The 16,328-nt window shown below is 36.5% G+C and overlaps 1 long non-coding RNA gene across 1 annotated transcript in view; it reads right to left on the bottom strand.

Annotated features, from left to right (window-relative positions):
* Nucleotides 1-16,328, bottom strand: part of LOC145518627 (uncharacterized) — a 195,530-nt gene that overhangs the window by 125,751 nt on the left and 53,451 nt on the right. The window lies entirely within an intron of this gene.

Below are 16,328 nucleotides of genomic sequence, written 5' to 3'. Positions count from 1 at the left end.
AATCTTACATTTCCAGCTATTTATAAAATAAAATAATGAAGCAGCATGAAAAATTAAGAAATTCCGTTAAAACAAAAAAAAATAATGTAATTTTCCCTAATTTGAAAATTCATGTTTATACAAGACATATCACAGTTTCTGTTCTTATATAATAACAATACTGTGTTTGGTCACAACCATTAACTCAATATATTTTTTTTCTAGAAAAAATGTTTCATTTTTGCTGCACCTTCAATTCAGTTCAGTTCAGTCGTTCAGTCGTGTCCGACTCTTTGCGAATCCATGAATTGCAGCACGCCAGGCCTCCCTGTCCCTCACCAACTCCCGGAGTACACCCAAACCCATGTCCGTCGAGTCAGTGATGCCATCCAACCATCTCATCCTCTGTTGTCCCCTTCTCCTCCTGCCCCCAATCTTACCCAGCATTAGGGTCTTTTCCAATGAGTCAACTCTTCGCATGAGGTGGCCAAAGTATTGGAGTTTCAGCTTCAACATCAGTCCTTCCAATGAACACCCAGGATTGATCTCCTATAGGATGGATTGATTGGATCTCCTTGCAGTCCAAGGGACTCTCAAGAGTCTTCTCCAACACCACAGTTCAAAAGCATCAATTCTGCGGTGCTCAGCTTTCTTCATCATCCAACTCTCACATCCATATATGACCACTGGAAAAACCATAGCCTTGACTAGATGGACCTTTGTTGGCAAAGTAATGTCTCTGCTTTTAAATATGCTATGTAGGTTGGTCATAAACTTTCTTCCAAAGAGTAAGCATCTTTTAATTTCATGGCTGCAATCACCATCAGCAGTGATTTTGGAGCCCAAAAATTAAAGTCTGACACTGTTTCCACTGTTTCCCCATCTATTTCCCATGAAGTGATGGGGCCAGATGCCATGATCTTAGTTTTCTGAATGTTGAGCTTTAAGCCAACTTTTTCACTCTCCTCTTTCACTTTCATCAAGAGGCTCTTTAGTTCTTCTTCACTTTCTGCCATAAGGGTGGTGTCATCTGCATATCTGAGGTTATTGATATTTCTCCCGGCAATCTTGATTCCAGCTTGTGTTTCTTCCAGCCCAGCGTTTCTCATGATGTACTCTGCATATAAGTTAAATAAGCAGGGTGACAGTGTACAGCCTTGACGTACTCCTTTTCCTATTTGGAACCAGTCTGTTGTTCCATGTCCAGTTCTAATTGTTGCTTCCTGACCTGCATACAGGTTTCTCAAGAGACAGGTCAGATGGTCTGGTATTCCCATCTCTTTCAGAATTTTCCACAGTTTATTGTGATCCACACAGTCAAAGGCTTCGGCATAGTCAAGAAATACAATAATGAAAAGAAGTTTTTCATGCAATTTTTGTTGTGGTAAATGACAAATTTAAACTTAAATTATATTTTAAATGATCAATTCAGTTGCTCAGTCGTGCCTGATTCTTTGCGACCCCATGGACTGCAGCATGCCAGGCTTCCCTGTCCATTACCAGCTCCTAGAGCTTGCTCAAACTCATGTCCATCAAGTTAGTGATGACATCCAACCATCTCATCCTGTGTAGTCCCCTTCTCCCCCTGCCTTCAATCTTTCCCAGCATCAGGGTCTTTTCCAATGAGTCAGTTCTTCATATCAGGTGGCCAAAGTATTGGAGCTTCAGTTTCAGCATCAGTCTTTTCCAAAGAATATTCAGGACTGATTTCCTTTAGGATGGACTGGTTTGATCTCCTTGCAGTTCCAACGGACTCTCAAGAGTCTTCTCCAACACCACAGTTCAAAAGCATCAATTATTCAGCATTAAGCTTTCTTTATGGCCCAAGTCTCACACCCATACATGATTACTGGAAAAAACATAGTTTTGACTATATGGACGTTTGTTGGCAAAGTGATGCCTCTGCTTTTGAATATGCTGTCTAGGTTGGTCATAGCTTTTCTTACAAGGAGCAAACATCTTTTAATTCCATGGCTGCCATCACCATCTGCAGTGATTTTGGAGCCCAAAGAATAAAGTCACTCACTTTTTCCAATGTTTCCCCATTTATTTGCCAGAATTGATGGGACTGGATGCCATGATCTTCATTTTTTGAATGTTGAATTCTAAGCCAGCATTTTCACTCTCCTCTTTCACTTTCATCAAGAGGCTCTTTAGTTCCTTTTCCCTTTCTGCCATAAAGATGGTGTCATCTGCATATCTGAGGATATTGATATTTCTCCTGGCAGTCTTGATTCCAGCTTTTTCTTCATCCAACCCAGCATTTTCAATGATGTACTCTGCATATAAGTTAAATAAGCAAAGTGACAATATACAGCCTTGACGTACTCCTTTCCCAATGTGGAACCAGTCTGTTGTTCCATGTTGTTCTAACTGTTGCTTCTTGACCTACAGACAGGTTTCTCAGGAGGCAGGTAATGCAATCTGATATTGCCATCCCTTTAAGAAATTCCCACAACTGGCTGTCATTCATACAGTCAAAGTCTTTGGCATAGTTAATGAAGCAGAAGTATATGTTTCTCTGGAATTCTCTTGCTTTTTCTATGATCCAACGGATTTTGACAATTTGATCTCTTGCTCCTCTGTCTTTTCTACATCCAGCTTGAACATTTGAAGTTCTCAGTTCACATACTCTTAAAGCCTAGCTGGAGAAATTTCAGCATTACTTTGCTTACCTGTGAGATGAGTGCAATTGTGCAGTAGTTTGAACATTCTTTGGCATTGCCTTTCTTTGGCACTGGAATGAAAACGGAGCTTTTCCAGTCCTGTGGCCACTGCTGAGTATTCCAAATTTGCTGGCATATTGAATGCAGCACTTTCACAGCATCATCTTTTAGGATTTGAAATATTTCAGCTGGAATTCCATCACTTCCACTAGATTTCTTCATAGTGATGTTTCCTGAGGCTCACTTAACTTTACACTCGAGGATGTCTGGCTCTAGGTAAGTGATCACACCATCATGGTTATTTGGGTCATGAGGATCTTTTTTGTATAGTTCTTCGATGTATTCTTGCCACCTCTTCTTAATAGTTTCTTTGGTATCTCTAATTTTCTTGAAGAGATTTCTAGTCTTTCCCATTCTATTGTTTTCCTCTATTTATTTCCATTGATCACTTAGAAAGGCTTTCTTATCTCTCCTTGCTGTTCTTTGGAACTCTGCATTCAGATGGATATATCTTTCTTTTTTCCTTTGGCTTTCACTTTTCTTCTTTTCTCAGCTATTTGTAAGATAAATCTATCTTTAAATGATAGATTTTTATTTTAACATTAAGAAAAATAACAATAACTGAATATAGGAAGTAAAATTTATAATGGAAATGTTGCTACTTGAATATATATACCTAGATTTTTTTTAAGTAAAGGTGGAAAAATTCTTCAACTTTTCAAATTTGTTACTCTAGCAGTATCAAAAAAGGAATACTCCCTTGAAATTTACATATTAATTTTAAGATAGAAATACTTTCACATCTCTATTGATATTGACCAGAGATTTCCACTGATGCATATAAGCTATTATAGGTTTTTGAATTTAACCTAGTAATTGAGAACAATGGAGTAGAATATTGTAAAATAGAAATGATCGTATACTGTTCAGATTAAGGTAAGGGCTTATTTGTGTATGTGTGAAACTTTTTTTTAAGTGTATTGAATAAATAAATCATAGGAAGGTAGAGAGACACCATAAATATGCATCCTTGTCCTTGGGATATATTGTGATAGTATATGTTCATGTATAGGAGCCTACCTCTGAGATATTGAAGGTAGCATGTCAAGTTAGAGTGAATCACAAGAGTTATTTTGTATCATGTGTACATATATATGTGTATATATTTTTATATATACACATATATATTAACATTTAAACATATGCTGTAGTATTCAATATGATTTCTGTTTTATGTATCTATCAGTTTTAATATTAATGTATGCCTATTGAAACACCAGTCATAGCTGTATAACATAGTCAATGTCATAAGTAAATTATATACATATGTGTATGTGTTAGTCACTCAGTCGTGTCCAACTCTTTGTGACCTCATGGACTGTAGCCTGCCAAGCCCCTCTGTTCATGAAATTCTCCAGGCAAGAATGCTAGAGTGGGTTGCCATTTCCTTCTCCAAGGGATTTTCCTGACCCAGGGATTAAACCCAGGTCTCCCACATCGTAGGTACTTTCTTTACCATCTAAGTTTTCATTGAATACCAGTTGAATGACACTGTAGATATATATATATATATATATATATATATATATATATATATATATAATATATTGTGATTCAGAGCTTGTAGCAAAGCTACCTGGTCAAAATAGACAGCATTCCTTAAATTTTTAAAAGTTAAATGGAATAGCAAGTGCTCTCAGAAAGAAAAATATTTTCCCTATTTCCTAGTTTTCTGCCAAAACTGTTCTCCCAGGTACACTCCAGGTTCTCTCTGCTCCCTCACTCTGTACACACAAAGGAAGAAGAAGTGATAAGTGATTTGAAAATGTGGGATTCAAAAAAAAAAAAAAAGAAAATGTGGGATTCATTCACCTTGCACACTGTCTAGACTTTGGTCTTAGGCCTTAATTGCTCAGGCTCTCCCTAAGGGAGGGAGATCTATCTGAATCAGTTCCATGATAGACTAAAATGTGCAGGGGTAGTTTTCTTAATTCTGGGGTAAAGACCACAACTTGCCTTTAGCAGTGATAATAGTGATTCTCATTCATCAATAGGCATCTCATTTTATTTCTCCATTCAGAACCCCAGTGAGGAAAAGGGAACTTTTTTATTGGGTGCTGCTTAAAACCAAACATACAGTGGAATTTCTAGTGCTATTGAATATGAAGAGTTTCCAGTCTTAAATCATGTGTGTTCCAGTTTAAAAAGGACAGCACTAATTTGCCCTTCTGTATTCCATCCTGTATTCAAGACTAAGGAAAGATCTGTGGAATTGCGGCCATGTGATCTACTTTTATCCACAAACTCAAGATCATTTCCCTGCCTGTGGAATGGCATTTTGATGCTTGCTACTTGTGTATTATGTACCTTATGGCAGAAAGTGAAGAAGAACTAAAGAGCCTCTTGATGAAAGTGAAAGAGGAGAGTGAAAAAGTTGGTTTAAAGCTCAACGTTCAGAAAACTAAGATCATGGCATCTGGTCCCATCACTTCATGGGAAATAGATGGGGAAACAGTGGAAACAATGTCAGACTTTATTTTTGGGGGCTCCAAAATCACTGCTGATGGTGATTGCAGCCATGAAATTAAAAGATGCTTACTCCTTGGAAGGAAGGTTATGGCCAACCTACATAGCATATTTAAAAGCAGAGACATTACTTTGCCAACAAAAGTCTGTCTAGTCAAGGCTATGGTTTTTCCAGTGGTCATGTATACATGTGAGATTTGGATGATGAAGAAAGCTGAGCACCGCAGAATTGATGCTTTTGAACTGTGGTGTTGGAGAAGACTCTTGAGAGTCCCTTGGACTGCAAGGAGATCCAATCAATCCATCCTACAGGAGATCAATCCTGGGTGTTCATTGGAAGGACTGATGTTGAAGCTGAAACTCCAATACTTTGGCCACCTCATGAGAAGAGTTGACTCATTGGAAAAGACCCTAATGCTGGGTAAGATTGGGGGCAGGAGGAGAAGGGGACAACAGAGGATGAGATGGTTGGATGGCACCACTGACTCGATCGACATGGGTTTAGGTAGACTCCGGGAGTTGGTGATGGACAGAGAGGTCTGGCGTGCTGCAATTCATGGGGTTGCAAAGAGTTGGACACGACTGAGTGACTGACCTGACCTGACTTGTGTATTATTTCAGATCTAGGATGTTACACATTCAACTTTTAATAGTGAAAACACACACCCAAATTTTTCAAGTTTAAATATATTTATATTTTAATATCTTTGAACTTTAAATTTCAAGTAGACATTATTTTGATATATTAGAGGTCTTATGGATTTTAATGTTCTCATTTATTTTTGTTGAAAAACCTCTTGTGTATTATCTTTGTCATAGTGGTTGAACACAATTTAGGATGAGAAATAAAATAAGGTGTGACTTTTCAGCCTATGTATAGAATGTCCTTGAAATTGATTCCCAAATGTACTCTTCTGACCCACATATAATCTTTCCAGGTAAACTTTCTGAACTGACATTGAGCACGTCATTCAAAGTAATAGCAGTTTGGATTGAAGGAATGATACCTGAAGTGGAGGGTAGGAGGGCCATGATAAATTGCTCAAAAACTTCTGGTTGACCACAACTGGTCAAGTAAAGCTTAGGAACATGAGAACAGACAATCTAACAAAATGTTAGAGAGGCACACATAGTCCCACTGATAGCTTACATTCAAGCTTTAATAAACTTCTTTCTAAGCTAGAGGGTTCTGATATTTTCACCTCCTCTCAGAACAGATTTTATGGTTTGGGGTTTTTACTAACCTTATCTTTTGGACTTATTTATCTAACTCAGCCCTGGTTACCACTTGAGCTCCCTTGATCTAGTCTGTTCTCATTCTGGTAACTCTTCCAATACAATCTCAAACAAATCTTTACAGAACCAAATTGTCCATTCAGTCAGTCCATTATAAAATAACACACAATCATCACATAAACGGGCAAAAAAAAAAGTGTGTAACAATGGAAATCAATGTTAAAATAAAATACAAAATGTAGAAAATCCAGAGTTAAATATTGTATTATTTAACTCTTTATTATTAGTGTTATTATACAGTTCTTCTTGTATAATTTTTTATCCCAAAGTTTTACTTTTTATTTTGATTTACTTTTTTCATGTAAAATCATTACATTAGTAGTTATTCTCAGTCATATGTAGGAAATAGCCATGATCAGCCCTTGCTAGGTCCCTGCTTTCAGAGAGTTTATATTTTACTGGGAAGGAGAAGCAAAAACTTAAAAAAAAAAAAAAAAACTAAACTAAAAATAATCACAAATATGTACACTTACATAAATATATGATAAAATAATTTTCATTTACTCAAATGGCCAAGCAAATGACACAGACTGAATGGATACAAAAACAATACCCATATATATGCTGTCTAAAAGAAACCCACTTCAGACCTAAAGACACATATAGACTAAAAGTGAGAGAATGGAAAAACATATTTCCTGCAAATGGGAAGCAAAATAAAGCTGGAGTAGCAATCCTCATATTAGACAAAATAGACCTTAAAGAATATTACGAGAGATAAGGAAGGGCACTAGATAATAATCAAGGGTTCAATCCAAGAGGAAAACATAACAATTGTAAATATTTATGCACCCAACATAGGGGCACCTCACTACATAGGACAAACACTAACAGGCATAAAAGGAGAAATTGCCAGCAACACAATAATAGTAGGCGTCTTTAACACCCCACTGACCCCAATGGACAAGTCATCAAAACAGAAAATTAATAGGGAAACACAAGCTTTAAGTGATACATTATATGAGATGGATTTCATTGATATCTTCAGGACATTCCATCCAAATGCAGAATACACCGTCTTCTCAAGTGCACATGGAATATTCTCCAGGATAGACCAAACCCTGGATCACAAATCAAACCTCAGTAAATTTAAGAAAATTGAAATTGTATCAAGAATCTTCTCTGACCACAACACTATGAGACTAGATATCAATTACAAGGAAAAAACTGTAAGAAACACCAACACATGGAGATTAAACAACACATTTCTAAATAACCAACAGGTTACTGAAGAAATCAAAAGGTAAATCAAAAAATTTCCTGAAACAAAAGACAATGAAAACACAACTCAAAACCTATGGGATGCAGCAAAAACAGTTCTAAGAGGGAAGTTTATAGCAATACAATCCTTCTTAAGATACAAGAACAATATCGAATAGACAACCTAACTTTGCACCTAAAACAACTGGAAAAATAAGAACAACAACAACAACAAAAACAAAATTAGTAGAAGGAAAGAAATCTTAAAGATATGAGCAGAAATAAATGAAAAAACAAATGAAAGAAACAATGGTAAAGATTAATAAAACAAAAAGCTGGTTCTTTGAGAAGATAAACAAAATTGACAAGCCTTTAGCCAGACTCATCAAGAACAAAAGAGAGAAGAATCAAATCAACAAAATAGGAAATGAAAAAGGAGAGGTTACAACAGACAATGCAGAAATAAAAAGGATTATAAGAGACTATTATGAATAACTATATGACAATAAAATGGATAACCTGAAAGAAATGGATAGATTCTTAGAAAAATCCAATCTTCCAATAATGAACCAGGAAGAAATAGAAATTATGAACATTCCAATTACAAGCACTGAAATTAAAGCTGTGATCAAAAATCTCCCAAAAAACAAACACCCAGGACCAGAGGGCTTCACAGGAGAATTCTATCAAACATTTAGAGAAGAGCTAGTGCCTATCCTTCTAAAACTCTGTCAAAAAATTTCAGAGGAAGGAACACTTCCAAACTCATTCTATGAGGCCACCATACCCTGATAGCAAAAATAGACAAAGACAACACAGATGCATAGAAGAATTTTATGGACTCTGAGGCAGAAGGTGAGGGTGGGACGTTCTGAGAGAATAGCATTGAAACATGTATATTATCATATGTGAAACAGAACACCATTCCATGTTCGATGCATGAGACAAATGCTCAGGGCTGGGGCAATGGGATGACCCAGAGGGATGGGATGGGGAGGGAGGTGGGAGGGGGGTTCAGGGTGGGGAACACATGTACACCCATGGCTGATTCATGTGAATGTATGGCAAAAATCACCACAATATTGTAATTAGCCTCCAATTAAAATAAATATTTTTTTTAAAAAGAACTTTAAAAAAAAAGAATAAAAGTTTGTTACCTGAGCAAGAACCCAGTATGGCTGAGTCTGTGGCAAAAAGAATTAGAGAACAGAATGGATGTTGGTAGAATGAACCTGTATTGCAATTCAGGTTTTAAGGTTAGCATCAGAGATGGATGCCATGACAGTTATGATTCATGTTTTATGTTTCATAAATGTTTCGTTTCTAAAATTCTTTTATCTCTTATATACTTTACAGGAAAATCTTTGAAAATATTTGGAGATGGCTGATATTTAATGTTTTAAGAATTAATATTACCTGGTGATGACATAGGAAACGATGGAACTCTTGATACCTTGTGTTGGAATCATGAAATCTCTACTTCTAGTTTTCTTATACTAACAATTTGAAGACAGTATCTTTGGATTATTTATATTGAAATTATATATAGTATACCACAGATGTATATATATATATATATTAGATTCTTGGAGGTTTTTTATCATCAAGGGCAATATATACATGTCATGAATGAATTAACATTATGGATCAACCCGGTTAAAACCAATAGTCATTTAAATGGTAGGCTTGGATTTGAATTATTGACTTATTTATTTATACAACAATTCTTCCTTTTGCATTTGTCTGAATAAATTTTTGCCCAACTATTTATGAAATTAATCTGTTAATTTAGTCACTAACACTAAAGTAATCTGTGCATTGTACAAATTATACTGTTAATATTTTTAGTTGGTTTGGAAAGCTATTTTGGCGTTGTATAGAACCAATTATAAATGAAACATAGAAGTTACCTTTTATTTTGGAGTGGATTTATCATGTCAAAATTTATTTAAAAATATGTGAAACCATAATTAGACATACATGTAAAGTGTTAAATTTGCTAAATAGCCATGTATTTCAAAAATTTCTAATTGTTAATTTTTTGAAGCCTTTTTTTTTTTTCCTCTCTGACACATTGAGAGCTACTGCTTTCCTTTCACTGCAATCATAGCATGCATTGATCCCCTAAAGACTACACAGGTTGCTTAGCAAAGGAAGCTCTGTCCTGTCAGTCCTTTATCATAGAATAAGTGATCACGTCTATCTTCACATGTAAACAGTGGAAGGGCTAATCCTGCCTTGGTGTATCAAAGCATTTCAATTCTGTTCCTAAATGATAAGTGGCCTTGAACAAAGAAGGGTATCTAAACCTTTTTACACATTCTGCATAAATAAGAAACGTCATTAATTGGAACAAGCTTCAGGAAAGTGGGGTTCTTGGTTGAAGAGATTAAGGCATGTTTTTTTCATACTGGTTAGAGTCAGTCAGAATTTTACAAAATCTATCTTCTATGTCAGTTGCCTCTGGTATATTCAAATTTCTCTTTACTGAAAATCAAATAAGCCTACCACATTGATACTACTGAAGAGCACCTATGAAACATCTTCAAGATTTAAGCAAAATCACAAATATTTTAAATGTATTTTGGATATTTTTAAATGTTTAGGAATTTCTTTAATTAATCAGCAGCTGAATGTTAGGGAATATAATCCTCTGGGTGTGTGTGTGTGTGTGTGTGTGTGTGTGTGTGTGTGTGTGTGTGTGTGTGTGTGTGTGTGTGTGTGTGTGTGTGTGTGTGTGTGTGTGTGTGTGTGTGTGTGTGTGTGTGTATATATATATATATATATATATATATATATATATATATACTTCTTTTTTCTTATTCAAGATATTCACTGAAACTCAGTGCTTTTGTCTTGACTTAGACTGTTAACACATTCCTCTGAGAAAATAAAAATGAATCTCAAACTATAGCCTTGTTGCATTTGGCATTTCAGAAAGATAATGAAAAACCCTCGGTTCATTTCAGTCACTCAGTCATGTCCAACTCTTTGCAGCCCCATGGACTGCAGCACGCCAGGCCTCCCTGTCCATCACCAACTCCCAGAGTTTACTCAAACTCATGTCCACTGAGTCAGTGATGCCATCCAACCATCTCATCCTCTGTCGTCCCCTTCTCCTCCTGCCTTCAATCTCTCCCAGCATCAGGGTCTTTTCAAATGAGTCAGCTCTTCACATCAGGTGGCCGAAGTACTGGAGTTTCAGCTTCAATATCAGTCCTTCCAAAGAATATTCAGAACTGATTTCCTTTAGGATGGACTGGTTGAATCTGCTTGCAGTGCAAGGGACTCTCAAGAGTTTTCTCTAACATCACAGTTCAAAAACATCAATTCTCCAGCGCTCAGCTTTCTTTATAGTCCAACTCTCACATCCATACATGACTACTGGAAAACCATAGCTTTGACTAGACAGACCTTTGTTGGCAAAGTAATATCTCTGCTTTTTAATATGCTGTCTAGGTTGGTCATAACTTTTCTTCCAAGGAGCAAGTGTCTTTTAATTTCATGGCTGCAAAAACCCTAGCTGTCAGGAATTGTGATCTAGACCTGATTTGAGTCACTGTGGTCAACAAATTCACCTTAGAAGATCAGATGTGCTCATCCCATTTTCCTTTGTTATCACTTTGTTTGATGAACAATTATTATCTTCAAAACTAGTATAAAGACAGCATTACAAGTGCTGCCCTAAATTGGACTGACATATTCGATTTTTCACCACCACCACTTGCAATTTTTAAAGATAAATTCTCTCAACAAATGTAACGGATTATCATATTAACAATTAATAGAGAAAGGCCTTCAGGAATATGGTGAGTGAGAAAATATAACAAGTACATTTTTAATTTTTACTCATTAAAAAAAAATTAGCTAGAACCTGAAGAGAGAACTAGCTGCAAAAATGAATAACCTACAGCACTAAAACTATTTGTGAAATATTAATGCAATAGATGATGTAACAAAAAACAACATGAATTAAACTGAACATTTGTTTTCCTAAAAATCATGGTAATGCTATTATATGGAGTGTTTATATTCTAATTTTAATCTCACACATATAATCTCTAGCAACATATTTATATGAAGTCTGACTTTTTATTAAGTTTTAGGAACTATGGTATAAAATTTTTGTCATATTTTCTAAAAAGTGAAGAAAAATGGAATTAATTTATACTGTTTTAATGAAAAATTCATGCTTTTACTCATGTCAACTTAATTGCAAAGATTTAGAATTTTTAGAAACGTCATAAAACCAATGTACTATGAAGGTTCTTAACTGTTGGAGCTAATGGTGAAGTCAATTTCAATGCCCTGTTCATTGAAGATGCTGTGATTATACTAGAATCATTTATATGAGGATCTCCATTTGTAGTTGTCTCAAAATTAAAAAAATGAAAAACATAATCACTCTTTCATGATGTTCTAATGTTTCAGGGAAAAATGAATAAAATATGAAATGCATCTAGCATTGGTGTGAAAAGATTAAGACAGCATTATCACAATTTGTAAGAGAATTATACTAGAGAATTTATACTAGAGAGAATCTTGCTCCAAACACTTTTTCCCCCGCTTGAACTTCATCCTATTTGTGAAAACTCGGTTGAAACTATTTCACAACAACAATTTTCATTTTCAAATTCTTTCTCATCAACCTTTACATTAAAGCAATTCTATCTGAATGAGATTTAATAAAATTGCTATGATCATATCCAAGGAAATCTTCATTTTCATTTATGTTTTCAAATATCTCATTACCATATAATGTTTTCTTTTTTTTTTTTGATCCCAAAAGTAAAACTCAATTTGGAATAGTATTTAACTTGAAATGTATTGTGTGAGTAATGATTTTAGTAACCCCCTCAAAGTCTCAATATATCATGTAGGAAGGGTTTTATGATGTCTAAAGCAATGGCACCCCACTCCAGTACTCTTGCCTGGAAAATCCCATGGATGGAGGAGCCTGGTGGGCTGCAGTCCATGGGGTCGCTAACAGTCGGACACCACTGAGCGACTTCACTTTCACTTTTCACTTTCATGAATTGGAGAAGGAAATGGCAACCCACTCCAGTGTTCTTGCCTGGAGAATCCCAGGGACGGGGGAGCCTGATGGGCTGCCGTCTATGGGGTCGCACAGAGTCGGACACGACTGAAGCGACTTAGCAGCAGCAACACTCCATTATTTTCTACAGTTCACTTAATTCCCTTATCCAGTTTATAAGAGCCCTGGTGTGCTCTTTCTTTAATCATAATCCTTCTCATCAAACAAAGCATCTTGCCGCTGCTTAGCTCCTTCCCATTTGTTGGGACAAGCATCATTACTGCTAAGAATTTTATAAGTCATTCTTCATTATTTAAACAACAATATAGGTTCAGGATTGCAAAAACTGTCATTCACTGGGTATTCTCTGATAAAGTAATGGATAAAAGGTGGCTTCTGTCACTTAACCACTCTACCAGGAATTGTATTTAGTCTATCTGGCCACTACAAAAACTACAAAGACTTCTAATATCTGAGTACAATTTCAGTCTGGTTCATTTAATCACTAAGGACTCTGCTTCACTTTAAAAATGAGAAAAATAATCCAGTGTTTAGAACAATTTCAAGTCCAGTTCTGATAAGCAAGCTCAGTGTTTTGCTGTATTTCTGTTACAGCTTCAAAATGTTTTCCACATTGCCTAAACACGTGGACTTTAAAATATAATGTGCAACATTACCTCATAGTCTGTTAATTATGTTACCTATAAATTTTTATTGGATATATTTCATATGATTGTTCTGTTCAAATCCAAAATTTTTCAGCAAAATAGCTCATAAAATAACTTCAGTATACTCTCTCACATAAATTTTGATCTCATTTCATTAACTTAGTGACTTCTGTACACCAGTTCAGAGATAAGCAAAAAAAAAAAAAAAAGAAGTGTCACCTCCACATTTAGACCCTATACTCACCGGTTTTCACTCCCTCACAACATACTCCCACATACAACAAGCCAAAAGGAAACCCATAAAATTTTACAGCATTTCCCCAAAGCAACTAAGTAAGCCTAATACACAGCTTGTTATTAATAATACTGTACCACATAGGACCCCCCTCATAGCTCTGTTAGTAAAGAATCCAACTGCAATGCAGGAAACCCAGTTCAACACCTGGGTCGGGAAGATCTCCTGGAGAAGGGATAGGCTACCCACTTCTGTATTCTTGGGCTTCCTTTGTGGCTCAGCTGGTAAAGAATCCACCTGCAATGCAGGAGACCTGGGCTTGATATGTGGGTTTGGAAGATCCCCTGGAGAAGGGACAGGCCACCCATTCCAGTATTCTGGCCTGGAGAATTCCATGGACTGTATAGTCCATGGGGTCTCAAAGAGTCGGACACGACTGGGTGACTTTCACTACTATACTATATAGCACAAAGGAACAAATTTAAAGGAACCATATATAGTGGTTATATGGAAGCTCAATTCATTATCATTGCTACCATGTGTGAAATAGAGTGTTAAAATTTAAAAGAATAAGGAGAAAAAGCACAGATAATTGAATATGACCAAAAAAAAACACAAAAGGCAAAGAATGTGAAAAAATATTTGCTGCTGTTTGTCTATTGAAAAGCATACTGTACATTGTATGACAGATAACAGGATCTGAATACATTGTACTCATGACCTACTTGAATCCTGGAACACTATAAAAAATGAGAGCAAAATAAATATACTTTAAGGTAAAGAATAGCTGAGAATTTATGCTTACAACTTGCATATTTATCTCAACAATTTTGTGCTTTAAAGTAGTGTATATCTTCTAGGCAATATAGTATCCAGTGTTAATTTCTTATCCAATTTAATAATTTTTATCATCTAATCAACCTGATTTTGTTGTTCAGTCACTCAATCATGTCTGACCCCATGGACTGCAGGAAGCCAGGCTTCCCTGTCCTTCACTATCTCCCAGAGTTTGTTCAAAATCACATCCATTGAGTCGATGATGCCATTCAACCATCTCATCTTCTGTTGCCCTCTTTTCTTCCTGCCCACAACATTTCCCAGCATCAGGGTCTTTTCCAGTGAGTCAGCTCTTCGCAATACGTGGACAAAGTATTAGAGCTTCAACTTCAGCATCAGTCCTTCCAATGAATATTCAGGGTTGATTTCCTTTAGGATTGACTGGTTTGATCTCCTTGCTGTCCACAGGACTCTCAAGAGTATTATTCAGCACCACAGTTCAAAAGCATCAATTTTCCGGGGCTCAGCTTTTTTTATAGTCCAACTCTGACATTCATACATGACCACTAGAAAACCATAACTTTGACTATATGGACCTTTGTCAGCAAAGTGATGTCTCTGTGTTTTAATTTGCTGTCTAGATTTGTCATAGCTTTTCTTCCAAGGAGAAAGTGTCTTTTAATTTCATGGATGCAGGAATTGCCCATAGTGATTTTGGAGCCCAAGAAAATAAAGACTGTCACTATTTCTATTGTTTCCCCATCTATTTGCCATGAAGTGATAGGACCGAATGCCATGATCTTCGTTTTTTGAATGCTGAGTTTGAAACCAGCTTTTTCACTCTCCTCTTTCATTTTCATCAGGAGGCACTTTAGCTTCTCTTCACTTTCTGCCATAAGGGTGGTGTCATCTGTATATCTGGCATTATTGATATTTCTCCATGCAATCTTGACTCCAGCTTTTCCTTCATCCCAGCCCAGCATTTTGCATGATGTACTTTGCATAGAAGATAAATAAGGAAGGTGACAATATACAGCCTTGGTGTACTCCTTTCCTAATTTTGAACTAGTCCCTTGTTCCATGTCGGGTGCTAACCGTTGCTTCTTCACCTGCATACAGGCTTCTCAGGAGGCACGTAAGGTGGTCTGGTATTCCTATCTCTTTAAGAATTTTCCACAGTTTTGATCCACATCTTCAAATGTGAATCTGATGATTTCCCTGGGGGCTCAGACGTTAAAGAATCAGCCTGTAGTATGAGACCCGAGTTCAATCCCTGGGTTGGGAAGATCCCATGGAGGAAGAAATGGCAACCCACTCCAGTGTTCTTGCCTGGAAAATGCCATGGACAAAGGAGCCTGGTGAGCTACAGTCCGTGGGGTCGTAAAGATTTGGACAGGACTGAGCATTTAACACCCTCACATAGTCAAAGGCTTCAGTGTACTCAATGAAGCAGATGTTTCATCTGGTATTCTTTTGCTTTTTCTATGATCCAATGGATGTTAGCAATTTGATCTCTGGCTCCACTGCCTTTTCTAAATCCAGCATGTACATTCTAGAATTTCTTGATTCACGTACTGTTGAAGCCTAGCTTGAAGGTTTTTAAGCCATTACCTTGCTAGCCTGTGGAATGAGCATGATTATGTGGTAGTTTGAACATTCTTTGACACTGATTTTCTTTGGAATTGGAATGAAAACTGACCTTTTCCAGTCCTGTGGCCATTCCAAATTTGGTGGCATATTGAGTGCAGTACTTTCAAATCACCATCTTTAAGGATTTTAAACCTCCACTAGCTTTGTTCGGCATAATGCTTCCTAAGGCCCCCTTGACTTCACACTCCAGGATGTTTGGCTCAATGGGAATTACCACACCATTGTGGTTATCCGAGTCATTAAGATCTTTTTTGTACAGTTCTTCTGTGTATTCTTGCCACCTCTTCTTAACCTCT

Source organism: Giraffa tippelskirchi, chromosome 8 (genome assembly GCF_054371585.1).
Source record: "Giraffa tippelskirchi isolate mGirTip1 chromosome 8, T2T-mGirTip1v1.2.pri, whole genome shotgun sequence".
Classification (NCBI taxonomy): Eukaryota; Metazoa; Chordata; class Mammalia; order Artiodactyla; family Giraffidae; genus Giraffa; species Giraffa tippelskirchi.
Note: the sequence above shows the minus strand (reverse complement) of the source record. Positions and strands in the feature narration are given on the sequence as shown.